The 18402-nt window shown below is 38.4% G+C and overlaps 1 protein-coding gene across 1 annotated transcript in view; it reads left to right on the top strand.

The window, feature by feature from the left end:
• The first annotated feature begins 747 nt into the window (after positions 1–747).
• Positions 748–18402, top strand: part of FBXL4 (F-box and leucine rich repeat protein 4) — a 70339-nt gene continuing 52684 nt past the window's right edge. Inside the window, exon 1 of the mRNA XM_003258362.4 lies at positions 748–946. The gene's annotated coding sequence lies outside the window, so the exon portion shown is untranslated. The remainder of the gene's footprint in view (positions 947–18402) is intronic.

Here is an 18402-nt window from a genome sequence, read left to right as displayed (position 1 = left end):
ACCATCCTAGCCAATATGGTGAAACCCCGTCTCTACTAAAAATACAAAATACTAACTTGGCGCCCTTGTAGTCCCAGCTACTCGGGAGGCTGAGGCAGGAGAATCGCTTGAACCTGGGAGGTGGAGGTTGCAGTGAGCCGAGATCGCGCCACTGCACTCCAGCCTGGCGACAGAGCGAGACTCCGTCTCAAAAAAAAAAAAAAAAGTGCCATACTGAACCTACCAAAAATAAATCAAAATGAGTAAGAGCGACTGCCAGACCATCTTCTTCATCAGAGGTAATGGTCAGAGGCTTCTGAACTTTGGTATGGAAATGAGCCTGCAGGCAGGATTTGTATGCAGGGCAGAGGAGGTTTGTAAACTATGTGAATTATACCTTCAGAGCGCACATAATGTATATTATACTTTTCCTCTGCGTATGCGTACCAGCCGTATTACCTATGTATCACCTGATCCACCAAGTCTGGACTGAAGAAGTCCTGGTAGGACCACACTACACATGGCGAGCCGGTACTAGGAGGGGATTATTCCGAAGAGGATTTGTAGACACTACCCGCTGTGTATGACTTAGGCCCTTTACACGGGCACCACTGGACCGGGGAAGCCAGCAGGAAGGTCCTCCCCCTGGCCTGGGAGCGGGCTGTCCATAGGACCCAGAGCACCTCCCACGGGAGGAACGCCCGGCTTTGCTTCTGGCCCCGCCCCGCCTCCCTCCAGGCCCCGCCTCGCCTCCTCGGCCCCGCCCCGCCTCCCCGGCCCCGCCCCGCCTCCCCGGCGTCGCAGCTCCTCGCGGCCTCGGCGTCTTCCTTCCGGGTCGCGCTGGGCCGGCCTTGCGGCGGTTGTGCCATAGTCAGAGAGTCGGGGAGCCGCCCCCGCACCCAGGCCTTCTCGCGGTGCCTGGTCGCTGGTGAAGCCCGCAGCGCGCGCCTCTCCCGGACCCTGCAGGGTACGGCCCTTCCTTTACTTCTCCCTCCCGTGGGTCTGTTTTCTTCCTTTGGCGCCGGGGCGGGGGCGGGGCCGGGGCCGAGCCAGCGCACAGCTCCGCGCTTTGGAGAGTCTGGACGCCTGGCAGAGGCCCTCGCTGCCCGCCCCTCCCCGCCCGCGCCCCTGCGTCTCCGCTTCACGCTTGCGGGGCTTGCTGGGGCCCCTGAGAACTGCTGACGTGCCTCGGGCTGTTTCTACGGCACAGTCTGCCTGCAGGCTGTGAGGCGTCGTCCGGACGTGTGCGTGGCTCGGGGTTGTTTACACCGCGGGGGACTGCGGGTCTCCCCACACCCGCGATCGGTGCTGCCCCGGCAGCCACGCGTCGGCCACATGCCCGCCTGTGCTTGTGATTCCTGTGCCTGCTGCCTTGATTTCCCTGACATCCAATGGTTTTTGCCTAACCAGGCCTGTTTTCTTTCTTCAGGACTGCTACAAGGTGCCCAGCTACAACCTTGTTTCTGTGTTTAGGTTTAGGGGTGCCCCTAGAGTGTGATGATGACCATCTACTTGGCCTCCTTGTCAACATATTTATAATGGGTGGTTTTGGATTTCCTTGATTTCCCAGTAATCATTGCCACAAACCTTCGAGATGCATTCACAGATTGAAATACAGTATACAAATAACTATTATAGAAGGTGAAGATGGTATAAGCCTGTGGTCAGGTAGTTGCGTTGGCAGGATGCCCGTCTGGCTTTGTGCTCCGGAGGGCACATTACCACCAGGTGCAGGGATCTCTGCTTGCTTTGGTCTGTGTGCAGACACAAACTGCCTTTTCTGCTTCTTGCGTGCACTCCTCAGTTTCTTAAGTTCAGGTATAGGTATATATTTTTTTCTTTCAGGCTCACTTCCTGCCTCCATTATCCTGTACCGCATATTGTATCCGTTGGTTGAGTAGAGAGAGATTTCATCCAGAGTCATCAACGCTCCAATAGTCCTTTATCAGATTAAGGACTTGAGGGAAATGTGCATTATGCTCTAGTAGGCACTCTGAAAGTTCCTTGAATTGGATTCTTCTTTCCACACTTATGTTCTGAGTACTAACTTTGTTTTAAACTTCTGCGCCAAAAGTTGGCTTTTCTGAACTCTGCGTTTTCAAACTCTTCCCTTCTGTTATTTGAAAATCAGATAAATCAGCTCATTGTAAGATGGATAATTTCTTTACTCACGCCATGATTAAATAATGCAATTATAGTACTCTGTACAGTGGTACATATGGTACTTGCACATATGGTCAGTTAACAAAAACTGCCCCTTGTTTCTTTACTGTGTTAGTCTCATCCTCTTAATTTTGCTGTGGTTAACATTCTCGATCTTAACTTCGCGGATCTAACTCAGTGTCCTTTAAAAAAGGCCTTTATCTACATGAATTGTATATAAATACCCACCTCCGTTTTCTTCTAGTATTGTTAATGATCTTATTCATATTTAATGTGAGATAAGAAGGCTCCAACTTTATAATTTTGTTAGTGACTCCATCATCATTTGTTGAATTCTATTTTTCCCTGCTGATCAGTCCTGTAAATACCATAGGCCCTAAATTCCCGTGTATTCTTGGGACTTTCTGAACGGTCGTCTAGTATTCTTTGGCTCCCTGTGGTGATCCTGGCTTCTGTGATGCTCTTGTTGCTCTAGGTTTATAATGTGTTTTAATATCTAGGGATATGAACGATGCCTGGCATATTGCAGACATCACTAAATATTTTTGAAATGAAAACATTTAGTAGGGGCAAGTTGATTCCCTTTCTTTACCTCTTGCCTCTCTCCCCCCTTTAAAATTTTCCTGCCAGTTATTGAGATTCGTTTATTTTAGCTTGCTTTTTCCATGGTCAGTTGAATCATTAACTGTTAGTAAATATATCCCTTCTGTTGCTCACTCAGAACTTGCGACTAGAGTTGCTCCTTACAGTTACATAGAGAAGCAGCCTGATTAAATATCTGCATGCCTTTTGACTTTGCACCGTGTCATGGTAACTGTAGTGTGTCTCTCCCCATCACCTGTGATTTAGGATGTTCTGTACCTGGCTTCTAAGAGAAAAATGGTTATCTAAGAGATGAATGGCTGTAGAAGTGTTCCCTAGGACATCCTCATATCCATTTGTATTTTACCATCCCAACTGGATATCTAAAATATAATAAATTTTAAGATGTTGTTACAATGGACACTTAAAACCTTATTAGCTCATGAAATAAATGTATGCATTCTTTAAAAAAGATCAAGCAATACAGAAATCCTTAAAGGAGGAAGTGAAAGTGCTGTGTGCCCATCTACCCAGTAACCTTGTTCCATAAAGATGATCACTGCTTGCAGATTTTAAAAATAAATATATTTAAGTCTACTTTTGTTTCATAAATGGCAGTGTACCATCTATAATTTTCTATAGCTTCCACTTAATAATAATTGATGAACATCCTTCTGTGTCAGTGCATATAATAGTATCTTGTCTTTTTTGTAAGTCTTTTTGGTATTTCATTGTAGGAGTAACCCAAAAGTTATTTAGCCAATCCCCTGTTGGCATTATTCCAAATTTATTACAAACAGAACTGCAAGGATCATTTTTGTGTTTATTCTGTATACTGTGATGTTTGCATGTTAGTTTATTTCCTAAGATATGGAATTGCTAGGTCAGAGGCTACACGTAAGTGGTAAATTATGAGAGGTTCTGCCAAAGTGCTCCTCAAAAGTTGTTGGTAAGTGTAAATTTATACAATTTGTTAAAATGCTGCTTTTGCCATATCACATTGCCAAGAATTGTCAAGGATCTGAGATCATACCCTACTTACAAGCTAACAGTTTCGTGGAAACTGGCAGAAAATAGGAGACTCCTGACTCAGAGACAAAGCACAACAGTAACGGTAGCCAGAGGATCATCTTATGCTGATTTGCTGGAGCCCTGATTTCCACAGGGTGATGTGACAGGAGCCCAGTGACACTAGCAGGTGAAGTAGGTTATGTTACAGGAGAGGAGTCCTTAGTTTAGGCTGCAAATAAACCTGTCTGATCTTTGCTAGAGAGGGAGACATTATCTTTATTTTCCTGCATGGTAAACAAACCTGCCCTCTGTACCAGAGGGAGACATCTCTTTATCTGCCCAGGCTATTTGCTGTATAAACACCATTGAAAAAATAAAAAATAAAGGCCATCAGTGCCTCTACTTATATGACATGCAGAAACTTGAGAGACCTGCTAAGATGAAATGATTATTTTTTATATTTAGTAATTTTGTGAATGAAAAATGCTATTTTATTGTTTTAGTATTGCATTTCTTTGCTTATTGATGGGGTTGACTATCTTATGTTTGTTGGTCATTTGTATTTGTTTTTACTTGCATGATCATATCCTTTGCTTAGGTTTCTGTTGAAATGTTCCTCTTTTCTAATTGATTTGTAATAGCTCTTTACATATTGTGGCTATTAATGATTTGGTTCACCATTTGCTAGTATTTTCTCATAGTCTATTCTTTAGTGTTTCTTGGGGCTTTTGTTTTATAAAAATCTTTAATATTTATGTTGCCAGTTCTGCTGCTGTTTTCCTTTATGGCCTGTGGGTTTCCACAAGATTATTAAAATACTCTTTGTACACATTCTGTTATCATAGATATAGATTTTTAAAAATGGTTGCTATGGCATACTATTACAAATTTATTTTTCCAAATTGCTGGACATTTTCCTAAAACATTTATTTGGATAAACTGTCCTTTCCCTGTTGTTTGATTTGACACATTTGCTGTAAGATACTATATCCTTAATTTGTTGTTTTTCTCAAAGCCGACAAATTAGTAAGCAAAGTATGTTAGATGTTTACTGTGATTATGATTTTGGTTGAATTCAGCCTTAAAGATAATATGTGTAATTGTTCTTAGTGGATTTTATCTTAAATAATATAAAGTATCTTTTTTGCCCTGTTTAGTGATTTTTTGGCTGGGAGTCTACATTGTCTTATATGACTCTTGCCTCTCTGTCAGTTTTGTGTGTACCTGATAGGTCTTTTTGCCCATATGTTCATTTTCAGTCATTTTACACCATTTTGCTTTACTTGCCTTTCATAAACATCAAACATTCAGGTAACTGAGCTGGACTTCTGTTTCTCCCTGAAATCTTCCCCCTTCTCAATTTGGAAGATTGTCTTTTTTTTTTTTCTTTTTTAGAGTCTTGCTCTGTCACTCCTGCTGGAGTGCAGTGGTGTAATTTTGGCTCACTGCAACCTCCATCTCCTGGACTTATGTGATCCTTCTGCCTCAGCCTCTCAAGTAGCCTGGACTGCAGGTGCACGCCACCATACCTGGCTAATTTTTGTGTTTTTTGTAGAGATGGGGCTTCACCATGTTGCCCAGGCTGGTCTCAAACTCCTGGGCTCAAGTGAGCCACCCACCTTGGCCTCCCAAAGTGCTGGGGTTACAGGTGTGAGCCACTGTGCCCGGCCTGGAAGTTTGTCCTTTTTTTTTTTTTTGCTTTACATTTTATAAAACTTTTAAAAAGATCATTGTAGATTCATATACAGTTGTAAGAAAGAATACAAAGAGATCTAGATCCTGTGTACATTCACCCAGTTTCCACCTATGGTAACACCTTGCATAACTACAGTACAATATTATACTCAGGAAATTGACATTGATACAATATATAGACCTTATTCAGATTTCACCAGTTTTACATGTACCCATCCCTGTGCATGTTTAGTTGTAAGTAATTTTATGTAGATTCCTGTGAACACCACCACAGTCAAAATATACAACAGTTCCATCACAAGGTTACCTTGTACAAAATTGGGTTTATCTCTTAATAGGACAATTTAACCTAGTCATATTAACTATTCTTTCCCCTCTCCTACAAGTTTGGAAATTCTGAAACCATCTATAACTGACTCTTTTTTTGCCCTCATTCTTCCCATTAATAAGTTGAGATCTTGATCTCTTGCCTTCTTTACATTCTTGGTTTTATTGATTTGATTTCTTTTCTGTAGTTGTAATATTCTGTTCCCACATTGCTATAAAGAAATACCTGAGACTGGGTAATTTATAAAGTAAAGAGGTTTAATTGGCTTACAGTTCCACAGGCTGTACAGGAAGCATGGTGCTGTCATCTGCTAGGCTTCTGTGGAGGCCTCAGGAAACTTACAGTCATTGTGGCAGGCAAAGCAGGAGCAAGGGTCTTACATGGCAGGAGCAGAAGGAAGAGAGTGGGGGATGCACTACATACTTTGAAACAAAAAGATCTCTTCAGAACTCTTATGAGAACACCACTAGGGGCGTAGTGCTAAACCATTAGAAACCACCCCCATGATCCAGTCACCTCCTTCCAGGCCCCAACTCCAGCACTGGGGATTAAATTTCTGCGTTAGATTTGGGTGCTGATGCAGTTGCAAACCATATCAGTAGTTCTTCTGTTTGTTTGTTTGTTTGTTTTTCCAACCATTTTTTACAATTTTACTAGTATCATATCACTTATATTTAACTATAAGGTCACTGGTTACTTGAATAGTATGTCTTCCCTGTTTTTGAAGTGTTTAATTCTGTTTTTTTTTTTTTTTAACTGGCATACATTTTTAAGTAATAGTTTCAGGAAGACTTATGGCAAGTATACTTGCATATCTACAATATTTTTATTTTATTTTGTTTTTTCTATGTGAATAAGAGTTTGAGCTATTTTCTTTTTTCCTTTAGAATTTCCTTGAACTTAAATAAGCTTCAGTCTTTATCTTATATAGATGTTAGGTTTCTTGTATATGTGCTCTAGGTCATTTATTTGTCTCTTAATTTTCAATTTATTTCAGTCACCACCTCTTCTAAGAATTTTTTTTAAGTTTGTGCTTATTTCATGGATCCTATAACCTATTAATTAACACTAAACAATGATTTCTTAAAAAAACTGTTGTCCTAATTTTGGCATTAACTTTTCCTGAATGCCATTTGCTGTAATTGTTTAACTTGTTTCCCTGTCTTTAAAATGGTTGATTCTGTTCAGACATATAAATGCAGATCTATGTTGACCATCTTGGTCCTGGTCTGAAATATTGCATGTCATGAAGGTCACTGTTCTCTTTTCCAGACAGGTAGTTTCCTAAGGCAAGATGAGTGGTTGGGGCTGTGTGAGCAGGCTTTGCCCTGGGCAGAATAAGTGGGCAGAACGTGCCAACTAGTACATATCTTTAAAGAGAACAGACAAGTAAGCCAGCATGTGCATAACCAAATCAATACTAGAGTATTGGATTTACAGCTTGACTGGTTTTGACTGAAAACAAAAGCACACAGAACAGTTACATCATCCTAAAAATTCCTTGTATGGCCCCTTTGTAGTTACTTTAGTCAATTTCTCTTTCTTCCCTTAACCCTGGGCAATCACTGATTTATCTGCCTTTCCTATTTGCCTTTTCCAAAGTATCACATAAATGAAATAATACAATATGTAGTTTTTGCATCAGACCTCTGTCACTTAACAAAATGCATTTTAAGATTCATCTATATTATTGCCAGGATTGGTAGTTATTTCTTTTTTTTTTTTTCCTGAGTAGTAACTCATTGTATGGATGTAACACTGTACATGCATCTGTCAAGGACATCTTGGATGTTTCCAAGTTGGAACAATTATGAATAAATCTGCTATAAACATTTGTATATAGGTTTTTGGTTGAATGAAGGTTTTCAGTACACTTGAGTAAATACCTCGGAATGAGATTGCTGGATGGTTTGGTAAGGGTGGATGGACCTTTATAATAAACCGTGAAACTGTTTTTCAAAGTGGCTATATGATTTTGCATTCCCACTAGAAATGTTTGCAGAATCTTAATTTGTTATCTTAAAATTTGATTAATTTGTAATTAACTCTTCCCAGGTCTTCCCTTAAGAGCAAATATTTCCCAGGTCTAAGATGAAATACTTTCTCAGGGTTTACTCTTTTGAAACTGTACTTGATCTTGCTCTTCAGTAATATGTTTGCTAGGACATGTACAAGTATCCCATAGGAGAAAAAAAGATATTTTCAAGTAGATGAAAAGGCAAGCACAGACTGGGAGAGAAAACATTTGCAAAAACATCTGTCTAACAAAGAATTTGTATCTAGTGTGTATAAAGAACTCTTACAACTCCATAATAAGAAAACAAAAAAAACGGATTAGAAAATAGACACTGCACTGAAGAAGATACAAATGGCAAATAAGCACGTGAAAAGATGTTCCATGTCATTAATCAATTAAGAAATTCAAATTAAAACCATAGGGTATCACCACCCACCCACTAAAATGGATGAAGATTGACAATATTAACTATTGATGAGGATGTGGAGCAACTGGAACTCTCATATGTTAATGTCAGAATGTAAAATGCTGCAGCCACTTTGGAAATAGCTTGATACTAGAAACAAGCCAAATGTTTAGCAACAACTGAATTGATATACCTATGTAGCTGACCCTTGAACAACATGGTTTGGACTGTGAAGGTATGCTTATATGCAGTTTTTTTTCAATAAATATAGAAAAATTTTGGACATTTGCAACAATTTGAAAAAACTTGCAAATTGCGTAGCCTAGAAATATCAAAAAAAGGTATTTCACTAATAAATGAAATATATGTAGATACTAGTCTATTTTATAATTTACTGCCATGAATAGCACACAAATGTATTATAAAAAATTAAACTTTATCAAAACGTAGTCACACACTTACAGAATGTACATGCTTCCATTTGCAGTTGAGAGAAATGTAAACAAATGTAAATTCAGTATTAAATTATAACTGCATAAAATTAGCTGTGGTACATACTGTACTACTGTAATAATTTCATAATCACCTCCAGTTGCTATTGCAGTGAGCTCAAATATTGCAGGTATCAGCTTCCAATGCTGTGTGAAGCTAATCATCTACACATGAGCAGTTTGTCTGTCTAGTAAATTGTGTATTACAGTAAGAAGTGATTTCTTGTGATTCTCACGTATTTTTCATCGTGCTTAGTGTAATACCATAAACTTTGAATAACACCATGGGACCCTTAGAAAGTGCCATTGGTAATGTCGGAAGTGATTCCAAGAAGCAGAGAGAAGTCATAACATTACAAGCAAAAATGGAATTGCTTGTTATGTACTGTAGATTACAGTCTGCAGCTATGGTTACCTGTCATTTCAAGATAAATGAATCCAGCAAAAGGACCACTGTGAAAAAAGAAAAGAGAATTTATGTAGCTGTTGCTACAACTATACCAGCAGGTGCAAAACCTTGCACTTTTTATGAAATACCACTTTATCTCATATTGAAAATGCAGCTCGTATGTGGGTGCAGGATTGCTATAAGAAAGGCATACTTGTAGACTCTAATATGATTTGAGAGAAAGTGAAGTTAATGTATGACAGCTTAAAGCAAAAGGAAGGTGAAGGATCTAAAGCTAGAGAATTTAATGCCAGCAAAGGATGGTTTGATAATTGTAGAAAGAAGTTTGGCTTTACAAATGTTAAGATAACAAGAAAGCAGCTGCTACTGTTCAAGAGGCAGCAGATGATTTCCCCGATACCATTAAAATAATTGAGGAGAAAGGATATCTGAGGAGAAAGGATATTTTAAAATGGGATTCCTTCTGTCTCTTGTTTCATTTTGTTTCGTTTCGTTTCATCTCCCTTCCTCCCTCCCTCCTGTCTTGTCTTGTCTTTTCCTTTCTCTTCTCTTCTCTTTTCTTTCTTTCTTTCTTTTTTTTTTTTTTTGAGGCAAGGTCTTGCTCTGTCACCCAGGCTGGAGTGCAATGGCGTGATCACAGCTTACTGTAGCCCCAGCCTCCTGAGGTGGAAACAGTCCTCCCAAGTAGCTAGGATTACAGGTGCACACCACCACACTTAGCTAATTTTTTAATTTTTTTATTTTTGTAGAGGTAGGGTCTCCCTATGTTTCTTAGGCTGGTCTTGAACTCCTGGTCTCAAGCGATCCTTCTGCCTTGGCCTCCCAAAGTCCTGGGATTACAGGCATGAGCCGCTGCGCCCAGCCTCAATCAGGTTTTGAATGCAGAGAAAGTGCCCTATTCTGGAAAAAAAAAAAATGCCACAAAAGACATTTATTATTAAAGAAGTAAAGCAAGCACCAGGATTTAAGGCAGGAAGGGAAAGACTAACTCTGGTGTTTTGTGCAAATGTATCTGGGTTTATGATCAAGACTTTGCTTATTTGTAAAGCTACTAACCCCCAGCCTTAAAGGGAAAAGGTAAATGCCAGTTATCAGTCTTTTCGTTATGTAACAAGAAGGCCTGGACAATCAGAATTCTTTTTCTTGATTGATTTCATCAATGCTTTGTCCCTGAAGTCAGGAAGTATTAATACCTTGCTATAAGAGACTGCCTTTTAAAATTCTTTTGGTATCAGACAATGTCCCTGGCCACCCAGAACTCCATGAGTTTAACACTGAAGGTGTCGAAGTGTATTCCACTTGTCCCCAAATGCAGTGTCCCTAATTCAGCCTCCAGATCAGGGGGTCGTAAGGAACTTTAAGGCTTATTATACATGGTACTCTGTGGAAAGAACTGTGAACTCTATGAATGAGAACCTCAACAGAGAGAACCTGTAAGTTTGTAAGGATTACAGCATTGAATATGCCATTGTTACAGAAAAAAACTGTGAAGGCCATCAAGACTCAAACAATAAGAAAACTAAAGAAAACTGTACCAATAGTGTACATGACTTCACAGGATATATGACAGAACCAATCAAGGAAATCATGAAAGAGATTGTAGATAGGGCAAAAAAAAAGGGGGTGCAGGGGGAGGAGGATGAAGGGTTTCAAGATATGGATCTTCAAGAAATTCAAGAGCGAATAGACTCCACACCAGAAGAGTTAACAGAAAACGACTTGGTGGAGACAAGTGTTTCTGAATTAGTGCCAGATGACGAGGAAGAAGACATAAAAGAGGCAGTGCCAAAAAACAAATTGACATTAGACAATTTGGCAGAAAGTTCCAATTATTCTGGACAGTTTTGACTTCTTTTACAACATGGACCCTTCTATGACATGGACACTGAAACTAAAGCAAATGGTGGAAGAAGGATTGGTACTGTATAGAGATATTTTTAGAGAAGTAAAGTAGCAAAAAGTCAGGCAGAATTTATAGTATATTTCCACAAAATCGCACTGAGTGCGCCTGCCTCTCCTACCTCTTTTTACACCTCCTCCATCACTTTCACCTGTACCCTGAAATGGCAAGAACCGCCCCTCCTCTTTGTCCTCCCTCCTCAGCGTACTCAACATGAAGATCAGACTGAAGACCTTTGTGGTGATTCACTTTCACTTAATGAGTAGTCAATATATTTTCTCTTCCTTATGATTTTCTTGATAATACTTTTCTCTAGCTTACTTTATTGTAAGAATAAATTATATAACTTACAAAATATGTTAATCAACTGTTTATGTTATTGGTAAGCCTTCTGGTTGACAGTAGGCTATTAGTAAAGTTTTGGGTGGTTCAAAAGTTATATTCAGATTTTTTTTTTTTTTTTTTTTTTTTTGAGATGAAATCACCCAGGCTGGAGTGCAGTGGCACAATCTCGGCTCACTGCAACCTCTGCCTCCGAGGCTCAAGCGATTCTCCTGCCTCAGCCTCCTGAGTAGTTGGGATTATAGGTGTGTGCCACCACAACCATTTAATTTTTGTATTTTTAGTAGAGACAGGGTTTTTCCCTATTGGCCAGGCTGGTCTCAAACTCCTCACCTCTGGTGATCCACCTGCCTCAGCTTCCCAAAGTGCTGGGATTACAGGCATGAGCCACTATGCCAGCCTATATTCAGATTTTTTACTGCATGGGGGGTCAGTGCCCCAATCCCATACATTGTTCAAGGGTCAACTGTATAATGGGATTTGATTCAGAATAAAAAGGAACTGAACTACTCTTACACATAGCATCATGGGTAAATCTGGAAGATAGGCTGAACAAAATAAGCTAGGCACAAAATAATACAGTTGATCCTTAAACAACGTGAAGGTTAAGGGTGCCGATCCCCCATGCAGTTGATCCAGCCATAATTTTTTACTCCCCATAAGCTTAACTACCACTGAACAGCCTATGGTTGTGATAACATATACAGTTAGTTAATATATGTTTTATATGTTATATGTATTGTATACTGTATTCTTACAATGAAATAGGCTAGAGAAAGAAAATATTAAGAAAATCATGAGAAAGAGAAAATATATTTACCCTTCATTAAGTGGAAATAGGTCATCATAAAGGTCTTCATCCTCATTATCATGTTAAATAGGCTAAGAGGGAGGAAGAGGATGGGTCAGTCTTGCTGTCTGAGAGATCGCAGAGACAGAAGAAAAGGCACATATAAGTGGACCAACACAGTTCAAACCTGTGTTAAGGGTTAGCCATACATACTATATTATTTCACTTTCATATAATTCTGGAATAAAGGACAATCTGGTTTGTAGTGACAGAAAGCAGATCAGTTTTTGCCTGGCAAAGGTTGTGGATAGGTGATTGACCAGGGAACCTTTTAGGCTAGTGGTAATATTCTGTATCTTGATTTTGGTGGTGGTTATGTTGGTTTTTGTCATTGTCAAAACTCATCAAATTATATGCTTAAAGTGGGGTACGTTTTATACTAACGTTAATTTAACAGTATTACACCATTTTAATTAGTTGCTATTTTAGCTATAATGGCAAGCTATGACAGGCTTATTGTCCTTGGATTTTTGTTAGGCAGGGTGTAAATCCACTATATTTTTTTCTAGGTAAAATGTTCTCTATGTTAATGTACAAAAATATATGGCTAGTATTTGGCTAAAGTAAATTCACATAATTAGTGTGACTTTAATAAACAAAATATCATTTTTTCTTTCTTCAGTAAGTTCCTTAAATTTATCCTCAACTAGATATCTCCAATTTTTAATATTTTAGTTAAATATCGTTGCATATCTGCTAAAGATTTAGGGTTATTCCAGAGTCACAGTTCTTCTCATTCAGATGGGTTATTCTTACCCATCATTAAACACTGAAGAAAAAGGTAATATATAGGTAATATATAGGTAATATAACAGTGGGATCTATGTCTAAGTTACGTTGTGTCATCGTACCTGTGTAATTAGAAACATATCCTTTCTTGTCACTTTGTGAGATAGCATCTTGGGCAGGAAGAGGGTTTCCAGATCCATTATATCAGAAAAAAAAACAAAACAAAAACTATTCCACTCATCCTATAGCTCTACTTTAAAAAAAAAAGATTCCTTCAATTCCTTTTTCTGCTTTTCTTCCTACTAAAGATCAATTATGAAATATTTCAGAAGTTTAGATACGCTTGTTAAAGAAAGTCTAGGAAAGAAAGAACATATTCTGCAGAACTAACCTTTATTAATTTGTAGTTTAAATTGGTTCTAAATCTTATCTCTTGTTTTCTGATAAATTCATTCCTACTTGACTTCTTGGGTACCTCTTGCTTAGTTCCTGCCCTTTATTCATTAACTCACCAGAGGTTTTTGCAGAGTCTAATGTATTCCAGACTTTTTGCATTATTTCCTTGCATTTTTGAGATCTACCTTGATTCCTCGAAGACAGTGGTACTGTTTACCTCTGGTTTTCAAGATTTTTGCTCTACTTTTAGATTTTTCTTCCTGGCCTGGTTCCCTTGCCTTCTCCATTTGCTTCATTCGCTTGGATTTCCAAGAAGCTTTGAAGCTGGATAGGAGTCTCCAGTCTTCCTCTTGATCTGTATGTTTCGGGTAAGAACGCCACCTATTTTTTCTACTTTGGGGCCTTATTGATTAAAAAATACAGTCATAATAAAAATGTTTTAACTGGGGAAGAATTTACTTAGAGGAAGAGAGAGGCACATAAAGCCTTAAGATACCATCCTGAGTAGTTTCCGTGCTGACACTGTTACATTTTTTTCAATGTTAGTTTTTTAAGATCTAGTACAATTAGAATATCAATAATTATGATGAAGAAAAAGGGGAGCTTTTTCTAATGCTCCTTTATATCACATCTAATATGAGAACAATATTAAGCTGTCTTGTTACCTTTGCTCTTATATTACGGCTTGTCTCTTCTGTCTCTCTCTTTTTTTTTTGAGATGGAGTCTCGCTCCGTTGCTCAGGCTGGAGTGCAGTGGTGCGATCTTGGCTCACTGCAACCTCCGCCTCCCAGGTTCAAGCGATTCTCCATCTCTTCTCTCTTAACTTGTAGGTTATCTCTTTAAGAAATTCTTTTTCAGCCATAGTTTTTCCAGTTCTGCATAATCAATGTACCGTTTTAACATAGATTTGGAGTGCAAAAACATCATTGTATTTGAGGAAATAGCTTTCTTTTACCTCTCTAATCATCTCTTTCATGAATCTTTCTTTAATTTCAATCAGAGTTTCTTTGTGACCAGAGTCAAGACTCTTTTATGTATTCAGAAGCTGCTTTTGTACTAACAGAAGTTACTACTTTTTTCATTCTCTTTGAACAGTAAAATTTCCATATATGTACTATTCCTTCTTGGATGGCTTCAAAGAAGTTCATACATTTGATTCTTACCTATTGCGTTTCAGTTTTTATTACCCATTTCCACTCTCTTTTTGTCTGTATCAAGATATGGAACATTTCTTGCGTCATTTTTTGGTTTACATGTGCCTTAGGAAGAGTTGCTGGTTTCATCTCTGTGTTTATTTTAAACTTATTTATTTTAATTCTCTTATGCCATCTACTCTTCCAGTCTCCGTAAAACAACAAATGTTTATTGAGCATATATTGGCATGTGCTAGGCCCTAAGGGTATAGTTATAATTAAGGCATGTTCTCCGAACTTGAGGAATTCATAGTCTAATCATATAGAGAAATATTTCAGCATGTAAGAAATAGCAAATAATACGAACATATAAGAGCAGAGGAAAGGTGCATGGTAGATAAAGTATGAACCTGACCTTGAAGGATGAGTAAGAGAGTGCTAAGCAGTGGAAGAGAGGGGGCATTCCAGAGCCATCCAACCTCAGTTGAAGACTTCAGAATGCTGAGGCATGAAAGCAGGAGTGCTGCTGAGGGCATGCTGGAGGTTCTGGTGGGTCTACAGCAAGGGTGGTGGGTGTGGACATGAAAGGGAAGGGGAAGGCGGGCTCAAAGTTAGATTGAATGTTCTTGTATATCATGTTATCAAAAAGACAGCCTTCCTTTAATGGTACCTCTGTGTATATGAGAAGAATTAGGAAGAAGAAAACCTGGGAGGAGACTGAGAAGTTACCAGAGGCAAGAGGGGGCATAAGAGCACAAGTTCATGTAAAAGTTAGAAGGGGCCAGCCAGGAAAGAGAGCTGATAGGAATTTCAGATGCTACATCAAATTCACATTATCATCCCCCTCTTTTCTCCATTGATGCTTTCTTTCATTCCCCTATGTTTTGATTTCTAGATTCAACCAGAAAAGTCCTTCCTCAAAATAGTATGTCTTGATCAGTTTCAGCAGGATTCAGAAATAGTAAGCATTTAAGGGTTGGCCTTTTTTCTTGATTCATTACCACATTGAGCATTCTAATTACATTTTGGTACTATGTAGCAAAGCTGTCTAAACTTACTTTTTTTTTTCTATGACTTCATTGACTTGTCTCTGTGGGCTGTTTTGCAAGTAAATATTGTGTTACAATTTGCCTTCTATGTATGCCTGTGCCTTATTGCCTGTCCTTTTTGTCTTTTTCCATGTTTTTTCACTTTAGTATAAGTTGAGAATCCTATTTTAAGTTTTAAACTTGTTTTCAGGTTCTTTCATCTCACTGTGAACCTAGCCTTTACACTGTCCTGGCTCTGGTTCATTCAGATTGCTCCCTTTGTTATTTTATTAACAGTCCTTTTCCTTCCCCTTTTTCCCTTCGAAGTACAAGCCGACTTCTCGGCAGCTCCTGCCATCCTGCTTCTCTCCGCCTCATCGATTCCCCATCTCACTTCAAATCTCAGTAGTAAACATATGTTCTCCCTTGTCTGTACCTCTTAATTTCTCTTTTCCACTGTTACTGCTTTCTCTGTAATTGTATTATTTAAGTTTGTTAAGCATTTTGTAATATGGAAGATGTGGTTGAGACCTAAGTTGTATTATAATAAAATCATGTTGTATAAAAGCAAGTTGTTTCCCAAGGAATACGAAAGTCTCATGATACAAGTTAAAATGGATGTTGTTTTGGTATTCCTTGATTGTGCTAGTATAAATGTTCAGTGTAGAGAATTTCTCACTTCATAGTCATTGCTTATCGGTGATTGGATTAAGCAACAAATGAAATGAAGATCACCCTAATTCTGACTTATTCTAAATGGAAAATAATATTTTTATATGTTGTGAGTCCTTAAAATTAAAATAGCTTTTTGAATGAACAAGAAAAGAAAATGTCTCCTAGAAAGTCCATTTTATAATCACTCTTTTGGACAAATTAAGTGTTGTTGACTAATATTTATTTATCTGTACCAGGTGGGAAAAGTAATTTTATCTTTGAATCCCATTCTTCTCATAAAATAGAGTTATTGTATCTTTTACACTTGGTTCATTGCCCATTGGGATATTCATTGGTTACCACAAATTGCCTCCATGCCTTGGCAAAAGTCCAGACAGCGCCTGGACAATTTGGACTTCTGCATTGGTGCTTGCTCTCCACATGAGTCCTGAGACAATGGCTCCATTCCCTTTTTCAGCTTCATTTGCCAGGGAAGAGTAGAGAGAGCTATCCTTTCTTCTCCATATGTTCTTCCCCAACCCTAAAACACTTTTATGTGTCATCTTAGTAGATTGTAAAGGAGTTTAGAATCAATGAAGGACGTTAGCAATGGGTTTGTACATTTCTCTTTTTTATTTCTATGCCTTGCTTATTTTCAAAAACAGGTTTTAACTTCTATAACATTTTCTGAATAGCACTGCTGGAGAAAGAATAAATATATTTGCTTTTTCGGTATATCAGACTCTGCATTTCCTTCCTTTAAAAGTTTCTTTTGCCATATTTAACTTTATTTCCTGAAAAAATTAGGATTAAATATTATTTTTATCCATAGTTGAAAAAAACTAAAGCATCCATTTTACATTTCTATATTGAAGAAGTTTGAACGTATAACACATATATTTACAGTTTATAACTCACTTTTACATATGTTGCCTCAATGCAAAATTTTGCTTAACTTTAACACAGCTTAAACATAATATTGCCCATATGACAGTCTTGCTGCTTTTGATATTATCTTATAATCTACAATGGTAAAAGCTGAGAAACAGTTTCAAAGTTTGTGGCTTGGTGTGTCAAACAGAATTTGACTTTCACAATTTGTCTAAAATCTTTTTGCCAAAAATGCACAACACAGTTTTATAAAGAAAGGGGGAGGAGCTTAGTTGAAGCAATTTATAGACCGTGGAGTGAGAAGTGATGTCCAGAGATTAAGCAGTCAACTTCTTCATCCACTGTGGCAGATGGTTTTCCGTCCTTCCCTTGATGGTTTCTAGGAATAACACATCCATAGTCTTCTAAATTAGCCGATTTGTCAATTGATTTGAATACGTGTTGTTCTTTATTTCCTAAATTTTATTTTTGCAGTTGAACTTATTTGTTAATTCTTTTTCTTTTTGAAAAGAGGAGACTCAAATAACTTCTTTGGAAAATGGTTCTTAATTTATCTGCAGCCCTATTTTGAAACAAAGTGTATATGATAAAAGATTTGTACCATTTCAATTTTTTTGTTAAGGATTGAGACTTGAGTTGCAAAAAGTTGTCTGTCTGTTTTTGAGACAGGGTCTTGCTCTGTGGTCCAGGCTGGAATGCAGTTACACGATCATGACTCACTTCAGCCTTGAACTTCTGGGCTCAAGTTATCCTCCAGCCTCAGCCTTAAATATATATATATATATATATACACATATTTTTTTTTTATTATACTTTAGGTTTTAGGGTACATGTGCACAACGTGCAGATTTGTTACATATGTATCCATGTGCCATGTTGGTTTGCTGCACCCATTAACTCGTCATTTAGCATTAGGTATATATCCTAATGTTGTCCCTCCCAGCTCCCCCCACCCCACAACAGTCCCCGGAGTATGATGTTCCCCTTCCTGTGTCCATGAGTTCTCATTGTTCAATTCCCACCTATGAGTGAGAACATGCGGTGTTTGGTTTTTTGTCCTTACGATAGTTTACTGAGAATGATGTTTTCCAGTTTCATCCATGTCCCTACAAAGGACATGAACTCATCATTTTTTCTGGCTGCATAGTATTCCATGGTGTATATGTGCCACATTTTCTTAATCCAGTCTATCGTTGTTGGACATTTGGGTTGGTTCCAAGTCTTTGCTATTGTGAATAGTGCTGCAATAAACATACGTGTGCATGTGTCTTTAGAGCAGCATGATTTATAGTCCTTTGGGTGTATACCCAGTAATGGGATGGCTGGGTCAAATGGTATTTCTAGTTCGAGATCCCTGAGGAATCGCCACACTGACTTCCACAATGGTTGAACTAGTT

Source organism: Nomascus leucogenys, chromosome 3 (genome assembly GCF_006542625.1).
Source record: "Nomascus leucogenys isolate Asia chromosome 3, Asia_NLE_v1, whole genome shotgun sequence".
Taxonomy (NCBI): domain Eukaryota; kingdom Metazoa; phylum Chordata; class Mammalia; order Primates; family Hylobatidae; genus Nomascus; species Nomascus leucogenys.
The sequence above is the reverse complement of the archived record's forward strand: the minus strand, read 5'-3'. Positions and strand labels throughout refer to the sequence as shown.